General features: G+C 45.5%; 3 pseudogenes; all 3 read left to right on the forward strand.

The window, feature by feature from the left end:
• Positions 1-699: 699 nt before the first annotated feature.
• LOC144706636 (pathogenesis-related protein PR-1 type pseudogene) lies at positions 700-1392 on the forward strand (annotated as a pseudogene).
• Positions 1393-10344: 8952 nt separating this feature from the next.
• On the forward strand, positions 10345-10961 carry LOC144706627 (pathogenesis-related protein PR-1 type-like; annotated as a pseudogene).
• Positions 10962-19958: 8997 nt separating this feature from the next.
• Positions 19959-20615, forward strand: LOC144706641 (pathogenesis-related protein PR-1 type pseudogene; annotated as a pseudogene).
• The last annotated feature ends 3963 nt before the right edge of the window (positions 20616-24578 follow it).

Consider the following 24578-nt stretch of genomic DNA (forward strand, 5'->3'; position numbering starts at 1 on the left):
GTCCGTTGCTTCTTTGCTGAGGGAGCTCGAGGCTTCGTCCAAGCCGGCGTGGGGCCAGCCACACAGCTTCGTTATTAGTTTATTAGTTTCTTAAACACAACGAGCTGGTAAGAAAATCGGGGGCATAATTTTGTTCATCACCTTGACAAACACAGAGGTGCGTTCAGTGATTTGCGCCTCCTTCACACGGGAAAGATATCTGCGCTGCCCTACATTCGCAGAAGACGCTCCTTTGATGAACGCGGGTGAGACGATTCTCTTGGTAGACTCAGCCCGCGAAACAATCCATCCAAAGGGCCGAGAGAATAAGTCAAATACTCCATACGACCTGGTCGCCAGTTCGAGTCGCCAGTTCTCACAAGTCGAAACAATCTTATCCTCACAAGTCGCCCGTTCGAGTTTTGGTTTCGTGGAATATCCGGTCGTTGAAAGCTTGGCCCCAGCCACTTGGCAATTAAAATACAAGTTTTCCGTATTGCAACACCACGCCCATGGCGATGAACAATCAATCTAAATGCTCCGCGGCGGCTAAGAACCAGTCTTGTCTTAGATATTAGCTATACTCCATACGACCTGGTCCGCGAGAACCTTGCCGCTCTGATCCAGTATAAAACATTCCTCCGGCGCCCACAAAACCATCAAAGAGCCTTTCTCCTTGAGTAGAGCTACATCGCAGCCAAGATCTAGCACACGCTTTAGACGCAAGGCCAGAAAATGGCGGCTCGACGTCTTCCTTGCACTGGCCGCCGGCGTCCTTGCGTTTGCCGCTGCATGCTCGGTCCAAGCGCAAAACACCCCTCAGGACTACTTGGCTGCGCACAACGCGGCCCGAGCCGCCGTAGGGGTGGGTCCGATGGTGTGGGATGCACAGGTCGCGGCATACGCCCAGAGCTACGCCAACCAGAGGCGCGCCGACTGCAGGCTCGTCCATTCCACCGGAAGCAACTACGGGAGAACCTCTTCTGGGGATCGGGCAAGGGTGGACGGCCAGAGAGGCAGTCCAGTCCTGGGTGAACGAGCGCAAGGACTACAATTACGCCACAAATACCTGCACACCGGGAAGAGTCTGCGGTCACTACACTCAGGTGGTCTGGCGTAACTCTGTGAGGCTCGGCTGCGCCCGCGTCAGGTGCAACAGCGGAGCCATACTTATCACCTGCAACTACAGTCCCCCCGGCAACTACGTCGGCCAACGACCTTACTAGGCGCGCCTACTTTGGGCTTCTTGCTTGTGTTGTACGCCGAATAATTGAGGGAACAGGCTCACCCTTCCAGGGTCCCACAATAAACGACGGGACAAGAAATTTAGACTAAATCTCCTGTCCCGAGCTCACCGTGTTGGGAAATTCATACTTTGTGTTGACCCAAATAGTGCATTTCAAACAATCGGTTTATCCGCGCGTTCAGGACTTTATCTTGTTCGGAGTAAAGTGGCTTCGACCACCGACGGGGTACCTTGGAACCTCAATCTACGCCCCGACGCCCGATAGAACAATAGTGCGGGGACGCGGAAGGGACGGTTTTCGTCCCAGGATGAAAATATCGTCCCGTCCGCGAGGTCGGACGAAGACGGGGCAAAAACTTCGTCATAGAGCGAAAGGAGGAGATGGTTTTTCTGCACTTGGACGAAAAAAACGTCCCGTTCTGAGGCCTCGGATGATGGACGAAAAGATACGGACGAATATTTTGGTGCCTCCGCCGTCGGCACTTAATTTCTTCTCCCTCGTCTTTCTCTTCTCTCTCTGTTTCTTCCCTTTTCTCTCTCTTACAATCTCTCTCTCTGTTCTCCCTTTCTCTCTCTGTATCTCTTTTTTTATCTCTCTCATTTCTCATATCTCTATCTATCAGCTAAACTCTCATTTGTCTCCCTCTATCTCGTTTCTGGTCTCTCCCTCTCTCTTAGCTCATATATCTCCCTTCTCTCTCTTTCTCGTTTCTTGGCTCTCCGTCTCTCTTGTACCTAGACTCTCTCTTATCCCTCTCTAGCTCGTCTCGCCTCTCCTTCTCTCAGTTCATCTCTTTCTCGTTTATCATCTTTCTTTCCTTGCTAAGCTCTCTCTGACCTCTCTCTATCTCATTTCTTGTGTCTCTCTCTGAGCTCATCTCTCTCTATATCGTTTGTCATATCGCTTTCCTTGCTATACTCTCTCTTACCTCTCTCTATCTCGTTTCTCGTCTCTCTCTCTCCCTCTCTCTCTCTCTCTCGTTTGTCATCTTTCTTTATCTGCTAAGCTCTCTCTTACATGTCGCTATCTCGTTTCTCGTCTCTCTCTCTATGAGCTCATCTCTATCTCTCTCTCTCGTTTGTCATCTTTCTTTATCTGCTAAGCTCTCTCTTACATCTCGCTATCTCGTTTCTCGTCTCTCTCTCTATAAGCTCATCTCTATCTCTCTCTCTCGTTTGTCATCTTTCTTTTCCTGCAGAAGCTCTCTCTTACATGTCTCTATCTCGTCTCTCGTCTCTCTCCCTTTCTCTCTCTCTCTCTCTCTCTCTCTCTCTCTCTCTCTCTCTCTCTCTCTCTCTCTCTCTCTCTCTCTCTCTCTCTCTCTCTCTCTCTCTCTCTCTCTCTCTTTCTCAGCGCGTCTATCTCTCTCATTTGTCATCTCTCTTTCCCTGCTAAGCTCTCTCTTACCTCTTTATATGTCGTTTCTCGTCTATCTCCTCCCAGCTCATCTCTCTCTCGTTTGTCATCTCTCTTTTCCTGCTAAGCTCTCTCTTACCTCTCTCTATCTCGTTTCTAGTCTCTCTCTTTCAGCTCATCTCTCTCTCTCTCTCGTTCCTCATATTTTTTGTTGCTAAGCTGTCTCTTACCTCTTTATATGTCGTTTCTCGTCTCTCTCTCTCAGCTCACCTCTCTCTCTCTCTCTCCTTGCCAAACACTCTCTTCCATCTCTCTATCTCATTCCTCGTCGGGGGAGCGGGCTTCGACGACGAGAACGGGATGAAAGGGGCCGGCGGCGGTTGGCTGGAGGTGCGGAGGAGGGAGAGGGGTAGGGAGACAACTCGGACAGGGCAGGGCACATGACTCCTAACGCGGAGGGTAAGATAAAGCAGGAGTCGCAGCCTCATGAACTATTTTTTTCATCCCCGATGGGGGACGAACCAATTATAACTCGACGGGAAGAATCGATCTGACCCCGGACGTGGACGAAAATTATTCACCTTGGACGAATCCCCGGACGAGACGGTTCGGATGAAGCTGAAGTATACGGACGGGACAACCTTCATCCTGTCCCGGACAGTCCGGAACTATAGAGAGAACAGTCCAGGGCTCGCCAAACGAATGCACATATCCAATAAGCGCCGGAAATCACAAGATAAGCAATTATAATTATTCTGATACAAAAGTATATATGTTTTGAAATAGAAACCAATATTTATCAGATCCAAATTTTGAACCATTAAAATTATACAACAACCCCAAGCACTCGTCATATTAATGGATAGCTTCACTAGTGTTTTCTCACTAGTGTACCCATTGATCAAATCAATGGTAGGATGCCTTATGTGAATCATTACGGTTGCCAAATGATGATAAATTACATGTCTTATTAAAACAGTATGGAGGCATTTTATTGTGTTTCTCGTAATAAACAGATAAAGAGTTTTATTAAAACGATTTTGGTTACAGCAAGCCAAAAAGGGGTCACTTACTCTGCCGCTTGAGAAAAATCATACGCAGCGTGCAAAGGATGGTTCCTTCCGTAGGAAGATATTGAAACTAGTAAATTATTTTAATGCAGGTGATCCAGGGTATTTCATCCGTCCAGAAGTCCAATCGTTTAGGATCCACAAATCCGAGGGCAAATAGAAGAATTTTCAGGCAATCAGCCCACAAATATAATCAAATTTATAATTTAAGATCAATAACATAAAAAATGATGACATGTGATTCATATGGTCAAAATTAACATCTATTCCAATCAAAAGTGCTGGGCCAATTCTGGATATCAACCTCATACCGATTTCTCCTCCTTCCACTTATTTATCATTTCGTAGAAAGTTATGTCTCACAAATTTGCGTTCGTAAGTGAGACATGCACTTCCAGTTCAACAACCATAGAACTATGGACACTCAGGATATAATCTAAGTCATAATAGAGCAGAGGCTATCGCCACTCAGTAAATAAAGACTTTGCGGGACGGATAAAATGTGAAATGCTATTCACATTGCATCAGGATTCTTTGATGTTGCTATTTCCTGCTCTCAGGATTTCATCGGGGGTGTGGTTCTCTTGATGCGCACAACGTCCATGGCATCGTTCGGGACTGGGTTAACAAAGCACAGTCGGAGTTAAAAGATATCAACATGCTCCAATAAAATTGTGTGGGAGACAACCCAATCACAGCCCTTTGGCTTCTTTCGGTACATCGAGATAGACAATATTCTTTAACACCCATGTGAGATGTATAAGCAAGTCTTCGAAGGCAGGCAATGAGAGAAGCGACTTATGATAGGATCCCAGTACAATGATCGGTAGTATTAAACAATGCTTTCTATCCATCGTTATTTACATGATATTCTTAAACGATGCCAAAATAATTGGATAGGCTAAATATATATTATCAAACTCCTACGACGAGTATCAGTGATCGCACTGCACTTAGCATGGGCGCGCTGAAAGTATTTCGGTAACAGACTTTTCTAAGTGCTTCGATACTTTGATTCCGAAATCTTAATCAGGTTAGTTAATACATCGGTATTTTAGGGTGCCCGATGACATGCATTTGAATATCACAATGTTACGATCCAATAGCGATATGGAATCATACTTACGCGATGAGTACCAGTGATTTTACTGCAGGTAGCGCTGGGACCCTTAAAATAATTCATTAAACATATTTTGAATAGATCCACGGTTCTGGCAGTGCTCTCTTCATTGGTAAAGTTTGGTGATTGAGCTATCAATGCTTGGCCATTGTTGGCTGCAGGTGGATACGGGGCTTTGTCTTTCTCACGGGGAACATAAGAAATGCATCGTGTGCTTTGAGGTTGGCAACAATTTTGTCAAATTTCAAGTTCCCAATTGTTGGCGCTGAGTGTATGTTGGTTCGTGTTCACTCAGCAAGGTGAGCGATATAAGCCTCATTTGGTAGTTGCGCGCTTGTGGGGGCCGTGAACACAATCGAATCCTGTCTCGTTGATTATGCCTCGTTGTTGTGCTGTGCGACACACTCTATAATTGTCCGTTGAGATAGTCCATGGAGCTGTCTGTATGTTATCAACCATTCCTCAATGTAGGATTCTCGATTGTGTTTGCTTGATAATGTGCGGTTGAGATTGGCGAAGAAACTCTTTAAATAACCCCATTCTATCATCACTGTTGAGAAGAGGTGACATTGCGATGTTCCTGTTGTGATAGTCGTCATTGTTGAGCTTCATTTGAGCAATAGGTCCAATAGAAGCTACCATAGGGACGTTTCCCACGGCTGCCATACAGATCTTGCTACAGAAATCGAAAGACCGACAAGAAGCAGCAGCATAAGATTTTCCTCCATTCCTCTTGACGCTTGCCGCGGCACTGATACCGTGAAAGAGTAGGCATTACTGGCTAAAGAACACTAAGAAATAAGCGGAGAAGCAGAGAGAAACTGAGTGAGGGCCACGGAGTGAATAGATTCCATTAACCCACAAAATTTATCTAAAACAGTTCGGGATGTATACATAAACTAATATATATAGAAGACACAAAATACGTAGTTTCTATGACTTAATCATAGCCGTTTCATTCTTTCCTGTCTACATTTGATCCTCGTCATATAGATATAATCCTACCTCTGAACACGTGTTGTCTCCTGGCCACTAATTCTCATAGCAATGCGTACTCAATTTTACCTGGCAACCATAGCGCTGCTAATGCTGGTATTGCGCCTGGCTACGTAATCCTCTTGGTCCTTTGATGCTGATATGGCGATTGATTGGGTGCCTAGTTGCCGCCCCTTGTCACCCAAGCAGTCCGGATATGCTAGTCATGAGGTACCATTAATGGCCCTCCTCCACAGCCAAGTATCACAGCGTCCTCTCACACGGCTGCCTAGGGAACACTGGACTAGGTTAAACCAACAAAACCTTACAATAGCACACGCAAAAGCCATACGGTCATTGACACTGACCATTACTTCGACATGCTCTGATGCGTTTGAGGTGTTTACTTTAAGGCGTCTTCGGGGTGAGACCCGATGGAGTGCTGCAAAGCCTTAATATGGTTCTGATCTCTGACCTGATTTTATTTTTCCAATGCATTCCTCGTCCAACCTTGAGAGTTTGTATTACCACTTCACTGCTATCAACTTTAGACAGTTACTCTCCCCCTCTCGCTCTCTCTCTGTTTTTCTCTTCGTATCTCTCTCTATATCTCGGTCGTCGTCTCTCTCCGTTTTACACTCCGTCTCTCTCTCTCCCTCTCTTTCTCGTAGATTCAGTGTTTATTTCATTATTTGAAGGGTCGTACCAATTCAAATTAGCGAGTGTAAATTCAGCGAGTAATCCAAGCAGTTAGCTCTTTTTTATCCCTTTTATGGTATTTTAGTAACACGTTAATCATTATTCCAAGTCAATAAAGATGTCAATCTAACTTTTAGGTTATCTTGTGAATTTTATAGAATTTATTACTGGTTGGAATAGCTATCTTTAAATCAAATTGGCAGTTTCGAAAACAAAAATTAATTTTTCATAATGTGTGGATAAATTACCGAGTCTTTTCGATTTTTCTTGAATTTTATTCAATGTTTTCCGAATTTATTGCAAGAAAAAATGAATTTTAAGAAATGTTTAAAGGGTCTTATCCAATTAATTTCGTTTTTCCTATGGTTTTACTTGGGAAAATATAGAGGAGAGAGAAGCGGAGGGGCATATCTATAAATAACATTCTGGGCGTCTCTCTCTCTCTTTCTCGGAGTTTCAACCCGCGTTTCTTTTCGTCTCTCCTTGTCTCTCTTTCTCCAAGCGTCTCTCTCTCTCTCGTACTCTCTCCTTCTCTCCGTCTTTCCCTCTCTTTCTCCTAGTCTCTCCTACCCTCTTTCGCTAAGTCTCTTTTTCTCTCCGTCTTTCTCTTCGTCTCTCCTTCTCTCTCGCTGTCTCTTTTCCTCCCCGTCTTTCCCTTCGTCTGTCATTCTCTCTCCTTCTCGTCTCTCTTACTCTCTCTCGCTGAGTCTCTTTTCTGTCCGTCTTTATGTTCGTCTCTCCTTCTCCCTCTTTCTCCTCTCTTAAAAAAACACTTGTTAGGATTATTATTATATATAATTCATAATTTTTAAAGAACAGAAATCAAGTGTGTTCACAAGTCAGGTGTCCCCACGTATCATAAGTGGGAAAGGACAGCCTGTTAAGAACAAAACTCTCTCTTACTATCGTTCGCTGAGTCTCTTCTTCTCTCCATCTTTCCCTCCGTCTGTCCTTCTCCCTCTTTCTTCTGGTCTCTCTTACTCTCTCTTGCTGAGTCTCTTTTTCTCTCCGTCTTTCTCTTCGTCCCTCCTTCTCTCTCTTTCTTCTAGTCTCTCTTACTCTCTCTGCTGAGTCTCTTTCTCTCTCCGTCTTCTCTTGTCCTCTCTTCTCTCTTTCTTCTCTCTCTCTTACTCTCTCTCGCGGAGTCTCTTTTTCTCTCCGTCTTTCTCTTCGTCCCTCCTCTCTCTTTCTCCTAGTCTCTCTTACTTTCTCTCGCCGAGTCTCTCTTTCGCTCCGCCTTTCTCTTCGTCTCTACTTCTCTCTCTTTCTCCTAGTCTCTCTTACCCTCTCTGCTGAGTCTCTTTCTCTCTCTTTCTCCTAGTCTCTCTTTCTCTCCCTCGCTGCGTCCCTTTTCCTTTCCGTCTCGTCGTTTTCCTCGTTCGCCGTGTCTTTCTTACTCTCCCTCGCTGAGTCTCTTTTCCTTTCCGTCTCCCCTTCTCTCTCTTTGTCCTAGTCTCTCTTACTCTCTCTCCCTGAGTCTCTTTTTCTCTCTGTCTCTCTCTTTCTCTCTCTTTATCCTAGTCTCTCTCTCCGTCGCTCGCCGAGTCTCCGTCTTTCTCTTGGTTTCTACTTCTCTCTCTTTCTCTTAGTCGCCCTCCTTCTCTCTCTCTCTCGCTCTCTCTTTCTCTCTCTCTCGCTCTCTCTTTCTCTTTCTCTCGCTCTCTCTCTCTCGCTCTCTCTTTCTCTCTCTCTCGCTCTCTTTCTCTCTTTCTCTCTCTCTCTGTCGCTCGCTTGAGTGTCAGTCTCTCTCTCTCTCTCTCGCTCTCGCTTGCTCTATATCTGTCTCTCGGTCTCTCTCCCGCGCGCTCAATGGCGCGACGGCAAGTTAAGACGGTAACTAGTTACGGCGGCTCAACCTGTTTAACCCAAAGGCAGGAGGAACTCAACCACATTCTTGCGTGTCGTTTTGCCGGCGAAGGTAAAGGTTGGGTCCAAGAATCAAGAATTCAAGGGGCCATCCATGCTTATTCATCATCGCCTTTGAAAAATTACCGTCCGGCCAAAGTGTGCTTTGAACGTTTGGTTAAAGACTTCGCCGCGGAGTCGTAGGGTTCATAGATTTTCTGTCGCCCGCTACACCGCGTTTTTCAATCCCACAATGATCTTTGCGCCGCTTCTTCATGGATTGAGGCAATTTCGTCGGCTGAATAACGCCGCCGCATAATTCAGCTAAGAGGGCAGAAAGGATAACAACCGTTAGGCACGGGGGTTTTGTTGGTCGCACGAAATTAACAAGGATAAGTCGGCGTTAATAAATTCACAAGTAAAATCTGTGCATCGTGTCTCGATTTTTCCTAATACTTGGACGTCTAGTTTTGTTCGCGTCGCGACATGTAGAATTCTGAAATTCATCAGCATGTTTCCCTTATATATGTATTACAAGCTATGAACCTGGATCAATGAAGCGGACCAATGGAACACTACACTTAATTGTATTTAATAAGAAACTACACTTACCGTCTTGAAACGTCTATAAACTAGACTTCGCTTAATCTTTTCAATATTTGAAACACCAAAGGATCTCTGCGATGCAGGTTGTATTATATACCAAACACAGTCTTATCGCTCAATACTAAAATACGACGTTGGTACGCTAAATCTGCTCTAACTGGATTTAGTCGACATCCCAAACATAATCTCCTTTCGATCTGAGACACTGTTCAACGTGCGTTTCCTCTAAGACCCGTGGAACACTAATTTCTGACGGTCCATTTAAACGGATAGGGAGATATACTCTTCGAACTCCGTCGGGGAGCCAGCTCTCTCGCGTTCTGAGCAAAAAACAGGATCGTCAAGCGCATTGCATACTTCGCACGAACATCGTATCGCTGCCGAACCACCTTGGTCTATTACACAAAAAGGAACCAAGCGATGTGATTTACTGTCCTCTGGCATCATGCGAAGACGAACAAGTATGGCATCATGCTGATGAAATTTCAGAATTCTGCATGTCGCGACGCGAACAAAACTAGACGTGGAACAATCACACGGAACAATCACAATCAGAATTCTACATGGCCCGCTTTCCTAGCCTACAGTCACGGCGGCTTCGGGCTCAGACCGCAAGAAATGTGGTTGTCACGCCCACGAACGTCCGGTAGCAGGCTGATTTGACGAAATCACAGAAAGCGAAGAGAATGTAACAAGAACTTTCCAGCAGTTACATCGGCGAGGCGGCGGAACTTTCCTCCAGTCGTCCGTTGCTTCTTTGCTGAGGGAGCTCGAGGCTTCGTCCAAGCCGGCGTGGGGCCAGCCACACAGCTTCGTTATTAGTTTATTAGTTTCTTAAACACAACGAGCTGGTAAGAAAATCGGGGGCATAATTTTGTTCATCACCTTGACAAACACAGAGGGTGCGTTCAGTGATTTGCGCCTCCTTCACACGGGAAAGATATCTGCGCTGCCCCTACATTCGCAGAAGACGCTCCTTTGATGAACGCGGGTGAGACGATTCTCTTGGTAGACTCAGCCCGCGAAACAATCCATCCAAAAGGGCCGAGAGAATAAGTCAAATACTCCATACGACCTGGTCGCCAGTTCGAGTCGCCAGTTCTCACAAGTCGAAACAATCTTATCCTCACAAGTCGCCCGTTCGAGTTTTGGTTTCGTGGAATATCCGGTCGTTGAAAGCTTGGCCCCAGCCACTTGGCAATTAAAATACAAGTTTTCCGTATTGCAACACCACGCCCATGGCGATGAACAATCAATCTAAATGCTCCGCGGCGGCTAAGAACCAGTCTTGTCTTAGATATTAGCTATACTCCATACGACCTGGTCCGCGAGAACCTTGCCGCTCTGATCCAGTATAAAACATTCCTCCGGCGCCCACAAAACCATCAAAGAGCCTTTCTCCCTTGAGTAGAGCTACATCGCAGCCAAGATCTAGCACACGCTTTAGACGCAAGGCCAGAAAATGGCGGCTCGACGTCTTCCCTTGCACTGGCCGCCTGCGTCCTTGCGTTTGCCGCTGCATGCTCGGTCCAAGCGCAAAACACCCTCAGGACTACTTGGCTGCGCACAACGCGGCCCGAGCCGCCGTAGGGGTGGGTCCGATGGTGTGGGATGCACAGGTCGCGGCATACGCCCAGAGCTACGCCAACCAGAGGCGCGCCGACTGCAGGCTCGTCCATTCCACCGGAAGCAACTACGGGAGAACCTCTTCTGGGGATCGGGCAAGGAGTGGACGGCCAGAGAGGCAGTCCAGTCCTGGGTGAACGAGCGCAAGGACTACAATTACGCCACAAATACCTGCACACCGGGAAGAGTCTGCGGTCACTACACTCAGGTGGTCTGGCGTAACTCTGTGAGGCTCGGCTGCGCCCGCGTCAGGTGCAACAGCGGAGCCATACTTATCACCTGCAACTACAGTCCCCCCGGCAACTACGTCGGCCAACGACCTTACTAGGCGCGCCTACTTTGGGCTTCTTGCTTGTGTTGTACGCCGAATAATTGAGGGAACAGGCTCACCCTTCCAGGGTCCCACAATAAACGACGGGACAAGAAATTTAGACTAAATCTCCTTTCCTGAGCTCACCGTGTTGGGAAATTCATACTTTGTGTTGACCCAAATAGTGCATTTCAAACAATCGGTTTATCCGCGCGTTCAGGACTTTATCTTGTTCGGAGTAAAGAGTGGCTTCGCCCACCGACGGGGTACCTTGGAACCTCAATCTACGCCCCGACGCCCGATAGAACAATAGTGCGGGGACGCGGAAGGGACGGTTTTTCGTCCCAGGATGAAAATATCGTCCCGTCCGCGAGGTCGGACGAAGACGGGGCAAAACTTCGTCAGAGAGCGAAAGGAGGCGTTGGTTTTTCTGCACTTGGGCGAAAAAAACGTTCCGTTCTGAGGCCTCGGATGATGGACGAAAAGATACGGACGAATATTTTGGTGCCTCCGCCGTCGGCACTTAATTTCTTCTCCCTCGTCTTTCTCTTCTCTCTCTGTTTCTTCCCTTTCTCTCTCTTACAATCTCTCTCTCTGTTCTCCTTTCTCTCTCTGTATCTCTTTTTTATCTCTCTCATTTCTCATATCTCTATCTATCAGCTAAACTCTCTATTGTCTCCTCTATCTCGTTTCTGGTCTCTCCTCTCTCTTAGCTCATATATCTCCCTTCTCTCTCTTTCTCGTTTCTTGGCTCTCCGTCTCTCTTGTACCTAGACTCTCTCTTATCCCTCTCTAGCTCGTCTCGCCTCTCCTTCTCTCAGTTCAGCTCTTTCTCGTTTATCATCTTTCTTTCCTTGCTAAGCTCTCTCTGACTTCTCTCTATCTCGTTTCTTGTGTCTCTCTCTGGTCTCATCTCTCTCTATATCTTTTGTCTTATCTCTTTCCTTACTATTCTCTCTTTTACTTCTCTCTCTCTCTCTCTCTCTCTCTCTCTCGCTCTCTCTCTCGTTTGTCATCTTTCTTTATCTGCTAAGCTCTCTCTTCCATGTCGCTATCTCCTTTCTCGTCTCTCTCTCTATGTGCTCATCTCTATCTCTCTCTCGTTTGTCATCTTTCTTTATCTGCTAAGCTCTCTCTTACATCTCGCTATCTCGTTTCTCGTCTCTCTCTCTATAAGCTCATCTCTATCTCTCTCTCTCGTTTGTCATCTTTCTTTCTCTGCGAAGCTCTCTCTCTCTCTCTCTCTCTCTCTCTCTCTCTCTCTCTCTCTCTCTCTCTCTCTCTCTCTCTCTCTCTCTCTCTCTCTCTCTCTCTCTCTCTCTCTCTCTCTCTCTCTCTCTCTCTCTCTCTCTCTCTCTCTCTCTCTCTCTCTCTCTCTCTCTCTCTCTCTCTCTCTCTCTCTCTCTCTCTCTTTCTCAGCTGTCTATCTCTCTCATTTGTCATCTCTTTCCGTGCTAAGCTCTCTCTTACCTCTTTATATGTCGTTTCTCGTCTATCTCCCTCCCAGCTCATCTCTCTCTCGTTTGTCATCTCTCTTTCCTTGCTAAGCTCTCTCTTACCTCTCTCTATCTCGTTTCTAGTCTCTCTCTTTCAGCTCATCTCTCTCTCGCTCTCGTTCCTCATATTTTTTGTTGCTAAGCTGTCTCTTACCTCTTTATATGTCGTTTCTCGTCTCTCTCTCTCAGCTCACCTCTCTCTCTCTCTCTCCTTGCCAAACACTCTCTTCCATCTCTCTATCTCATTCCTCGTCGGGGGAGCGGGCTTCGACGACGAGAACGGGATGAAAGGCCGGCGGCGGTTGGCTGGAGGGTGCGGAGGAGGGAGAGGGGTAGGGAGACAACTCGGACAGGGCAGGGCACATGACTCCTAACGCGGAGGGTAAGATAAAGCAGGAGTCGCAGCCTCATGAACTATTTTTTTCATCCCCGATGGGGGACGAACCAATTATAACTCGACGGGAAGAATCGATCTGACCCCGGACGTGGACGAAAATTATTCACCTTGGACGAATCCCCGGACGAGACGGTTCGGATGAAGCTGAAGTATACGGACGGGACAACCTTCATCCTGTCCCGGACAGTCCGGAACTATAGAGAGAACAGTCCAGGGCTCGCCAAACGAATGCACATATCCAATAAGCGCCGGAAATCACAAGATAAGCAATTATAATTATTCTGATACAAAAGTATATATGTTTTGAAATAGAAACCAATATTTATCAGATCCAAATTTTGAACCATTAAAATTATACAACAACCCCAAGCACTCGTCATATTAATGGATAGCTTCACTAGTGTTTTCTCACTAGTGTACCCATTGATCAAATCAATGGTAGGATGCCTTATGTGAATCATTACGGTTGCCAAATGATGATAAATTACATGTCTTATTAAAACAGTATGGAGGCATTTTATTGTGTTTCTCGTAATAAACAGATAAAGAGTTTTATTAAAACGATTTTGGTTACAGCAAGCCAAGGGGTCACTTACTCTGCCCGCTTGAGAAAAATACGCAAACGTGCAAAGGATGGTTCCTTCCGTAGGAAGATATTGAAACTAGTAAATTATTTCAATGCAGCTGATCAAGGGTATTTTATCCGTCCAGAAGTCCAATCGCTTAGGATCCACAAATCCGCGGGCAAATAGCAGAATTTTAAGGCAATCAGCCCACAAATATAATCAAATTTATAATTTAAGATCAATAACATAAAAATGATGACATGTGATTCATATGGTCAAAATTAACATCTATTCCAATCAAAAGTGCTGGGCCAATTCTGGATATCAACCTCATACCGATTTCTCCTCCTTCCACTTATTTATCATTTCGTAGAAAGTTATGTCTCACAAATTTGCTCGTAAGTGAGACATGCACTTCCCAGTTCCAACAATCATAGAACTATGGACACTCAGGATATAATCTAAGTCATAATAGAGCAGAGGCTATCGCCACTCAGTAAATAAAGACTTTATGGGACGGATAAAATGTGAAATGCTATTCACATTGCATCAGGATTCTTTGATGTTGCTATTTCCTGCTCTCAGGATTTCATCGGGGTGTGGTTCTCTTGATGCGCACAACGCCCATGGCATCGCTCGGGACTGGGTTAACAAAGCACAGTCGGAGTTAAAAGATATCAACATGCTCCAATAAAATTGTGTGAGACAACCCAATCACAGCCCTTTGGCTTCTTTCGTACATCGAGATAGACAATATTCTTTAACACCCATGTGAGATGTATAAGCAAGTCTTCGAAGGCAGGCAATGAGAGAAGCGACTTATGATAGGATCCCAGTACAATGATCGGTAGTATTAAACAATGCTTTCTATCCATCGTTATTTACATGATATTCTTAAACGATGCCAAAATAATTGGATAGGCTAAATATATATTATCAAACTCCTACGACGAGTATCAGTGATCGCACTGCACTTAGCATGGGCGCGCTGAAAGTATTTCGGTAACAGACTTTTCTAAGTGCTTCGATACTTTGATTACGAAATCTTAATCAGGTTAGTTAATACATCGGTATTTTAGGTGCCCGATGACATGCATTTGAATATCACAATGTTACGATCCAATAGCGATATGGAATCATACTTACGCTGATGAGTACCAGTGATTTTACTGCAGGTAGCGCTGGGACCCTTAAAATAATTCATTAAACATATTTTGAATAGATCCACGGTTCTGGCAGTGCTCTTCATTGGTAAAGTTTGGTGATTGAGCTATCAATGCTTGGCCATTGTTGGCTGCAGGTGGATACGGGCTTTGTCTTTCTCACGGGAACATAAGAAATGCATCGTGTGCTTTGAGGTTGGCAACAATTTTGTCAAATTTCAAGTTCCCAATTGTTGGCGCTGAGTGTATGTTGGTTCGTGTTCACTCAGCAAGGTGAACGCGATATAAGCCTCATTTGGTAGTTGCGCGCTTGTGGGGGCCGTGAACACAATCGAATCCTGTCTCGTTGATTATGCCTCGTTGTTGTGCTGTGCGACACACTATAATTGTCCGTTGAGATAGTATATGGAGCTGTCTGTATGTTATCAACCATTCCTCAATGTAGGATTCTCGATTGTGTTTGCTTGATAATGTGCGGTTGAGATTGGTCAAGAAACTCTTTAAATAACCCCATTCTATCATCACTGTTGAGAAGAGGTGACATTGCGATGTTCCTGTTGTGATAGTCGTCATTGTTGAGCTTCATTTGAGCAATAGGTCCAATAGAAGCTACCATAGGGACGTTTCCCACGGCTGCCATACAGATCTTGCTACAGAAATCGAAAGACCGACAAGAAGCAGCAGCATAAGATTTTCCTCCATTCCTCTTGACGCTTGCCGCGGCACTGATACCGTGAAAGAGTAGGCATTACTGGCTAAAGAACACTAAGAAATAAGCGGAGAAGCAGAGAGAAACTGAGTGAGGGCCACGGAGTGAATAGATTCCATTAACCCACAAAATTTATCTAAAACAGTTCGGGATGTATACATAAACTAATATATATAGAAGACACAAAATACGTAGTTTCTATGACTTAATCATAGCCGTTTCATTCTTTCCTGTCTACATTTGATCCTCGTCATATAGATATAATCCTACCTCTGAACACGTGTTGTCTCCTGGCCACTAATTCTCATAGCAAGTACGTACTCAATTTTACCTGGCAACCATAGCGCTGCTAATGCTGGTATTGCGCCTGGCTACGTAATCCTCTTGGTCCTTTGATGCTGATATGGCGATTGATTGGGTGCCTAGTTGCCGCCCCCCTTGTCACCCAAGCAGTCCGGATATGCTAGTCATGAGGTACCATTAATGGCCCTCCCTCCACAGCCAAGTATCACAGCGTCCTCTCACACGGCTGCCTAGGGGAACACTGGACTAGGTTAAACCAACAAAACCTTACAATAGCACACGCAAAAGCCATACGGTCATTGACACTGACCATTACTTCGACATGCTCTGATGCGTTTGAGGTGTTTACTTTAAGGCGGCTTCGGGTTGAGACCCGATGGAGTGCTGCAAATCCTTAATATGGTTCTGATCTCTGACCTGATTTTATTTTTCCAATGCATTCCTCGTCCAACCTTGAGAGTTTGTATTACCACTTCACTGCTATCAACTTTAGACAGTTACTCTCTCCCTCTCTCGCTCTCTCTCTGTTTTTCTCTTCGTATCTCTCTCTCTATCTCGGTCTCCGCCTCTCTCCCCTTTACACTCCGTCTCTCTCTCTCCCTCTCTTTCTCGTAGATTCAGTGTTTATTTCATTATTTGAAGGGTCGTACCAATTCAAATTCGGCGAGTGTAAATTCAGCGAGTAATCCAAGCAGTTAGCTCTTTTTTATCCCTTTTATGGTATTTTAGTAACACGTTAATCATTATTCCAAGTCAATAAAGATGTCAATCTAACTTTTAGGTTATCTTGTGAATTTTATAGAATTTATTACTGGTTGGAATAGCTATCTTTAAATCAAATTGGCAGTTTCGAAAACAAAAATTAATTTTTCATAATGTGTGGATAAATTACCGAGTCTTTTCGATTTTTCTTGAATTTTATTCAATGTTTTCCGAATTTATTGCAAGAAAAAATGAATTTTAAGAAATGTTTAAAGGGTCTTATCCAATTAATTTCGTTTTTCCTATGGTTTTACTTGGGAAAATATAGAGGAGAGAGAAGCGGAGGGGCATATCTATAAATAACATTCTGGGCGTCTCTCTCTCTCTCTTTCTCGGAGTTTCAACCCATGTTTCTTTTCGTCTCTCCTTGTCTCTCTTTCTCCAAGCGTCTCTCTCTCTCTCGTACTCTCTCCTTCTCTCCGTCTTTCCCTCTCTTTCTCCTAGTCTCTCCTACCCTCTTTCGCTAAGTCTCTTTTTCTCTCCGTCTTTCTCTTCGTCCCTCCTTCTCTCTCGCTGTCTCTTTTCCTCCTGTCTTTCCCTTCTGTCTGTCATTCTCTCTCCTTCTCGTCTCTCTTACTCTCTCTCGCGGAGTCTCTTTTTCTGTCCGCCTGTCTGTTCTTCTCTCCTTCTGTCTCTTTCTCCTCTCTTTTCTAAATAATTGTTAGGATTATTATTATATATAATTCATAATTTTTAAAGAACAGAAATCAAGTGTGTTCACAAGTCAGGTGTCCCCACGTATCATAAGTGGGAAAGGACAGCCTGTTAAGAACAAAACTCTCTCTTACTACTATCGTTCGCTGAGTCTCTTCTTCTCTCCATCTTTCCCTCCGTCTGTCCTTCTCCCTCTTTCTTCTGGTCTCTCTTACTCTCTCTTGCTGAGTCTCTTTTTCTCTCCGTCTTTCTCTTCGTCCCTCCTTCTCTCTCTTTCTTCTCGTCTCTCTTACTCTCTCTTGCTGAGTCTCTTTTTCTCTCCGTCTTTCTCTTCGTCCCTCCTCTCTCTTTCTTCTAGTCTCTCTTACTCTCTCTCGCGGAGTCTCTTTTTCTCTCCGTCTTTCTCTTCGTCCCTCCTCTCTCTTTCTCCTAGTCTCTCTTACTTTCTCTCGCCGAGTCTCTCTTTCTCTCCGCCTTTCTCTTCGGCTCTGTGTCTCTCTCTTGCTTCTATTCTCTCTTACCCTCTCTGCTGAGTCTCTTTCTCTCTCTTTCTCCTAGTCTCTCTTTCTCTCCCTCGCTGAGTCCCTTTTCCTTTCCGTCTCCCCTTCTCTCTCTTTCCCCCAGTCTCTCTTACTCTCCCTCGCTGAGTCTCTTTTCCTTTCCGTCTCCCCTTCTCTCTCTTTGTCCTAGGCTCTCTTACTCTCTCTCCCTGAGTCTCTTTTTCTCTCTGTCTCTCTCTTTCTCTCTCTTTATCCTAGTCTCTCTCTCCGTCGCTCGCCGAGTCTCCGTCTTTCTCTTGGTTTCTACTTCTCTCTCTTTCTCTTAGTCGCCCTCTCTCTCTCTCTCTCTCTCTCTTCTCTCTCTCTCGCTCTCTCTTTCTCTTTCTCTCGCTCTCTCTCTCTCTCTCTCTCTCTCTCTCTCGCTCTCTTTCTCTCTTTCTCTCTCTCTGTCGCTCGCTTGAGTGTCAGTCTCTCTCTCTCTCTCTCGCTCTCGCTTGCTCTATATCTGTCTCTCGGTCTCTCCCGCGCGCTCAATGGCGCGACGGCAAGTTAAGACGGTAACTAGTTACGGCGGCTCAACCTGTTTAACCCAAAGGCAGGAGGAACTCAACCACATTCTTGCGTGTCGTTTTGCCGGCGAAGGTAAAGGTTGGGGCCAAGAATCAAGAATTCAAGGCCATCCATGCTTATTCATCATCGCCTTTGAAAATTACCGTCCGGCCAAAGTGTGCTTTGAACGTTTGGTTAAAGACTTCGCCGCGGAGTCGTAGGGTTCATAGATTTTCTGTCGCCCGCTACACCGCGTTTTTCAATCCCACAATGATCTTTGCGCCGCTTCTTCATGGATTGAGGCAATTTCGTCGGCTGAATAACGCCGCCGCATAATTCAGCTAAGAGGGCAGAAAGGATAACAACCGTTAGGCACGGGGGTTTTGTTGGTCGCACGAAATTAACAAGGATAAGTCGGCGTTAATAAATTCACAAGTAAAATCTGTGCATCGTGTCTCGATTTTTCCTAATACTTGACGTCTAGTTTTGTTCGCGTCGCGACATGTAGAATTCTGAAATTCATCAGCATGTTTCCTTATATATGTATTACAAGCTATGAACCTGGATCAATGAAGCGGACCAATGGAACACTACACTTAATTGTATTTAATAAGAAACTACACTTACTGTCTTGAAACGTCTATAAACTAGACTTCGCTTAATCTTTTCAATATTTGAAACACCAAAGGATCTCTGCGATGCAGGTGGGATGACATACCAAACAAAGTCTAATCGCTCAATAAAAATACGACGTTGGTACGCTAAATCTGCTCTAACTGGATTTAGTCGACATCCCAAACATAATCTCCTTTCGATCTGAGACACTGTTCAACGTGCGTTTCCTCTAAGACCCGTGGAACACTAATTTCTGACGGTCCATTTAAACGGATAGGGAGATATACTCTTCGAACTCCGTCGGGGAGCCAGCTCTCTCGCGTTCTGAGCAAAAACACAGGATCGTCAAGCGCATTGCATACTTCGCACGAACATCGTATCGCTGCCGAACCACCTTGGTCTATTACACAAAAAGGAACCAAGCGATGTGATTTACTGTCCTCTGGCATCATGCGAAGACGAACAAGTATGGCATCATGCTGATGAAATTTCAGAATTCTGCATGTCGCGACGCGAACAAAACTAGACGTGGAACAATCACACGGAACAATCACAATCAGAATTCTACATGGCCCGCTTTCCTAGCCTACAGTCACGGCGGCTTCGGGCTCAGACCGCAAGAAATGTGGTTGTCACGCCCACGAACGTCCGGTAGCAGGCTGATTTGACGAAATCACAGAAAGCGAAGAGAATGTAACAAGAACTTTCCAGCAGTTACATCGGCGAGGCGGCGGAACTTTCCTCCAGTCGTCCGTTGCTTCTTTGCTGAGGGAGCTCGAGGCTTCGTCCAAGCCGGCGTGGGGCCAGCCACACAGCTTCGTTATTAGTTTATTAGTTTCTTAAACACAACGAGCTGGTAAGAAAATCGGGGGCATAATTTTGTTCATCACCTTGACAAACACAGAGGGTGCGTGCAGTGATTTGCGCCTCCTTCACACGGGAAAGATATCTGCGCTGCCCCTACATTCGCAGAAGACGCTCCTTTGATGAACGCGGGTGAGACGATTCTCTTGGTAGACTCAGCCCGCGAAACAATCCATCCAAAAGGGCCGAGAGAATAAGTCAAATACTCCATACGACCTGGTCGCCAGTTCGAGTCGCCAGTTCTCACAAGTCGAAACAATCTTATCCTCACAAGTCGCCCGTTCGAGTTTTGGTTTCGTGGAATATCCGGTCGTTGAAAGCTTGGCCCCAGCCACTTGGCAATTAAAATACAAGTTTTCCGTATTGCAACACCACGCCCATGGCGATGAACAATCAATCTAAATGCTCCGCGGCGGCTAAGAACCAGTCTTGTCTTAGATATTAGCTATACTCCATACGACCTGGTCCGCGAGAACCTTGCCGCTCTGATCCAGTATAAAACATTCCTCCGGCGCCCACAAAACCATCAAAGAGCCTTTCTCCTTGAGTAGAGCTACATCGCAGCCAAGATCTAGCACACGCTTTAGACGCAAGGCCAGAAAATGGCGGCTCGACGTCTTCCCTTTGCACTGGCTGCCTGCGTCCTTGCGTTTGCCGCTGCATGCTCGGTCCAAGCGCAAAACACCTCAGGACTACTTGGCTGCGCACAACGCGGCCCGAGCCGCCGTAGGGGTGGGTCCGATGGTGTGGGATGCACAGGTCGCGGCATACGCCCAGAGCTACGCCAACCAGAGGCGCGCCGACTGCAGGCTCGTCCATTCCACCGGAAGCAACTACGGGAGAACCTCTTCTGGGGATCGGGCAAGGAGTGGACGGCCAGAGAGGCAGTCCAGTCCTGGGTGAACGAGCGCAAGGACTACAATTACGCCACAAATACCTGCACACCGGGAGGAGTCTGCGGTCACTACACTCAGGTGGTCTGGCGTAACTCTGTGAGGCTCGGCTGCGCCCGCGTCAGGTGCAACAGCGGAGCCATACTTATCACCTGCAACTACAGTCCCCCCGGCAACTACGTCGGCCAACGACCTTACTAGGCGCGCCTACTTTGGGCTTCTTGCTTGTGTTGTACGCCGAATAATTGAGGGAACAGGCTCACCCTTCCAGGGTCCCACAATAAACGACGGGACAAGAAATTTAGACTAAATCTCCTGTCCTGAGCTCACCGTGTTGGGAAATTCATACTTTGTGTTGACCCAAATAGTGCATTTCAAACAATCGGTTTATCCGCGCGTTCAGGACTTTATCTTGTTCGGAGTAAAGAGTGGCTTGACCACCGACGGGGTACCTTGGAACCTCAATCTACGCCCTGACGCCCGATAGAACAATAGTGCGGGGACGCGGAAGGGACGGTTTTTTCGTCCCAGGATGAAAATATCGTCCCGTCCGCGAGGTCGGACGAAGACGGGCAAAACTTCGTCATAGAGCGAAAGGAGGAGATGGTTTTTCTGCACTTGGACGAAAAAACGTCCCGTTCTGAGGCCTCGGATGATGGACGAAAAGATACGGACGAATATTTTGGTGCCTCCGCCGTCGGCACTTAATTTCTTCTCCTCGTCTTTCTCTTCTCTCTCTGTTTCTTCCTTTTCTCTCTTACAATCTCTCTCTCTGTTCTCCTTTCTCTCTCTGTATCTCTTTTTTATCTCTCTCATTTCTCATATCTCTATCTATCAGCTAAACTCTCTATTGTCTCCTCTATCTCGTTTCTGGTCTCTCCTCTCTCTTAGCTCATATATCTCCCTTCTCTCTCTTTCTCGTTTCTTGGCTCTCCGTCTCTCTTGTACCTAGACTCTCTCTTATCCCTCTCTAGCCTGTCTCGCCTCTCCTTCTCTCAGTTCATCTCTTTCTCGTTTATCATCTTTCTTTCCTTGCTAAGCTCTCTCTGACCTCTCTCTATCTCATTTCTTGTGTCTCTCTCTGAGCTCATCTCTCTCTATATCGTTTGTCATATCGCTTCTTGCTATACTCTCTTACCTCTCTCTATCTCGTTTCTCGTCTCTCTCTCTCTCTCTCTCTCTCTCGTTTGTCATCTTTCTTTATCTGCTAAGCTCTCTCTTACATGTCGCTATCTCGTTTCTCTCTCTCTATGAGCTCATCTCTATCTCTCTCTCTCGTTTGTCATCTTTCTTTATCTGCTAAGCTCTCTTACATCTCGCTATCTCTGTTTCGTCTCTCTCTCTATAAGCTCATCTCTATCTCTCTCTCTCGTTTGTCATCTTTCTTTCCTGAAGCTCTCTCTTACCTCTCTCTATCTCGTTTCTCTCTCTCTCTCTCTCTCTCTCTCTCTCTCTCTCTCTCTCTCTCTCTCTCTCTCTCTCTCTCTCTCTCTCTCTCTCTCTCTCTCTCTCTCTCTCTCTCTCTCTTTATATGTCGTTTCTCGTCTATCTCCCTCCCAGCTCATCTCTCTCGTTTGTCATCTCTCTTTCCTTGCTAAGCTCTCTCTCCTCTCTCTATCTCGTTTCTAGTCTCTCTCTTTCAGCTCATCTCTCTCTCTCTCGTTCCTCATATTTTTTGTTGCTAAGCTGTCTCTTACCTCTTTATATGTCGTTTCTCGTCTATCTCCTCCCAGCTCATCTCTCTCTCGTTTGTCATCTCTCTTTCCTTGCTAAGCTCTCTCTTACCTCTCTCTATCTCGTTTCTAGTCTCTCTCTTTCAGCTCATCTCTCTCTCTCTCGTTCCTCATATTTTTTGTTGCTAAGCTGTCTCTTACCTCTTTATATGTCGTTTCTCGTCTCTCTCTCAGCTCACCTCTCTCTCTCTCTCTCCTTGCCAAACACTCTCTTCCATCTCTCTATCTCATTCCTCGTCGGGGGAGCGGGCTTCGACGACGAGAACGGGATGAAAGGGGCCGGCGGCGGTTGGCTGGAGGGTGCGGAGGAGGGAGAGGGTAGGGAGACAACTCGGACAGGGCAGGGCACATGACTCCTAACGCGGAGGGTAAGATAAAGCAGGGAGTCGCAGCCTCATGAACTATTTTTTTCATCCCCGATGGGGGACGAACCAATTATAACTCGACGGGAAGAATCGATCTGACCCCGGACGTGGACGAAAATTATTCACCTTGGACGAATCCCCGGACGAGACGGTTCGGATGAAGCTGAAGTATACGGACGGGACAACCTTCATCCTGTCCCGGACAGTCCGGAACTATAGAGAGAACAGTCCAGGGCTCGCCAAACGAATGCACATATCCAATAAGCGCCGGAAATCACAAGATAAGCAATTATAATTATTCTGATACAAAAGTATATATGTTTTGAAATAGAAACCAATATTTATCAGATCCAAATTTTGAACCATTAAAATTATACAACAACCCCAAGCACTCGTCATATTAATGGATAGCTTCACTAGTGTTTTCTCACTAGTGTACCCATTGATCAAATCAATGGTAGGATGCCTTATGTGAATCATTACGGTTGCCAAATGATGATAAATTACATGTCTTATTAAAACAGTATGGAGGCATTTTATTGTGTTTCTCGTAATAAACAGATAAAGAGTTTTATTAAAACGATTTTGGTTACAGCCAAAAGGGTCACTTACTCTGCCCGCTTGAGAAAAATACGCAAACGCGTGCAAAGGATGGTTCCTTCCGTAGGGAAGATATTGAAACTAGTAAATTATTTTAATGCAGGTGATCCAGGGTATTTCATCCGCCCAGAAGTCCAATCGCTTAGGATCCACAAACCGAGGGCAAATAGAAGAATTTTCAGGCAATCAGCCCACAAATATAATCAAATTTATAATTTAAGATCAATAACATAAAAATGATGACATGTGATTCATATGGTCAAAATTAACATCTATTCCAATCAAAAGTGCTGGGCCAATTCTGATATCAACCTCATACCGATTTCTCCTCCTTCCACTTATTTATCATTTCAGAAAGTTATGTCTCACAAATTTATGCTCGTAAGTGAGACATGCACTTCCCAGTTCCAACAATCATAGAACTATGGACACTCAGGATATAATCTAAGTCATAATAGAGCAGAGGCTATCGCCACTCAGTAAATAAAGACTTTATGGACGGATAAAATGTGAAATGCTATTCACATTGCATCAGGATTCTTTGATGTTGCTATTTCCTGCTCTCAGGATTTCATCGGGTGTGGTTCTCTTGATGCGCACAACGCCCATGGCATCGCTCGACTGGGTTAACAAAGCACAGTCGGAGTTAAAAGATATCAACATGCTCCAATAAAATTGTGTGAGACAACCCAATCACAGCCCTTTGGCTTCTTCGGTACATCGAGATAGACAATATTCTTTAACACCCATGTGAGATGTATAAGCAAGTCTTCAAGGCAGGCAATGAGAGAAGCGACTTATGATAGGATCCCAGTACAATGATCGGTAGTATTAAACAATGCTTTCTATCCATCGTTATTTACATGATATTCTTAAACGATGCCAAAATAATTGATAGGCTAAATATATATTATCAAACTCCTACGACGAGTATCAGTGATCGCACTGCACTTAGCATGGGCGCGCTGAAAGTATTTCGGTAACAGACTTTTCTAAGTGCTTCGATACTTTGATTCCGAAATCTTAATCAGGTTAGTTAATACATCGGTATTTTAGGTGCCCGATGACATGCATTTGAATATCACAATGTTACGATCCAATAGCGATATGGAATCATACTTACGCGATGAGTACCAGTGATTTTACTGCAGGTAGCGCTGGGACCCTTAAAATAATTCATTAAACATATTTTGAATAGATCCACGGTTCTGGCAGTGCTCTTCATTGGTAAAGTTTGGTGATTGAGCTATCAATGCTTGGCCATTGTTGGCTGCAGGTGGATACGGGCTTTGTCTTTCTCACGGGAACATAAGAAATGCATCGTGTGCTTTGAGGTTGGCAACAATTTTGTCAAATTTCAAGTTCCCAATTGTTGGCGCTGAGTGTATGTTGGTTCGTGTTCACTCAGCAAGGTGAACGCGATATAAGCCTCATTTGGTAGTTGCGCGCTTGTGGGGCCGTGAACACAATCGAATCCTGTCTCGCTGATTATGCCTCGTTGTTGTGCTGTGCGACACACTCTATAATTGTCCGTTGAGATAGTCCATGGAGCTGTCTGTATGTTATCAACCATTCC

The sequence above is a fragment of the Wolffia australiana genome, chromosome 1 (assembly GCF_029677425.1).
Source record: "Wolffia australiana isolate 7733 chromosome 1, ASM2967742v1".
In the NCBI taxonomy this organism is placed as follows: domain Eukaryota; kingdom Viridiplantae; phylum Streptophyta; class Magnoliopsida; order Alismatales; family Araceae; genus Wolffia; species Wolffia australiana.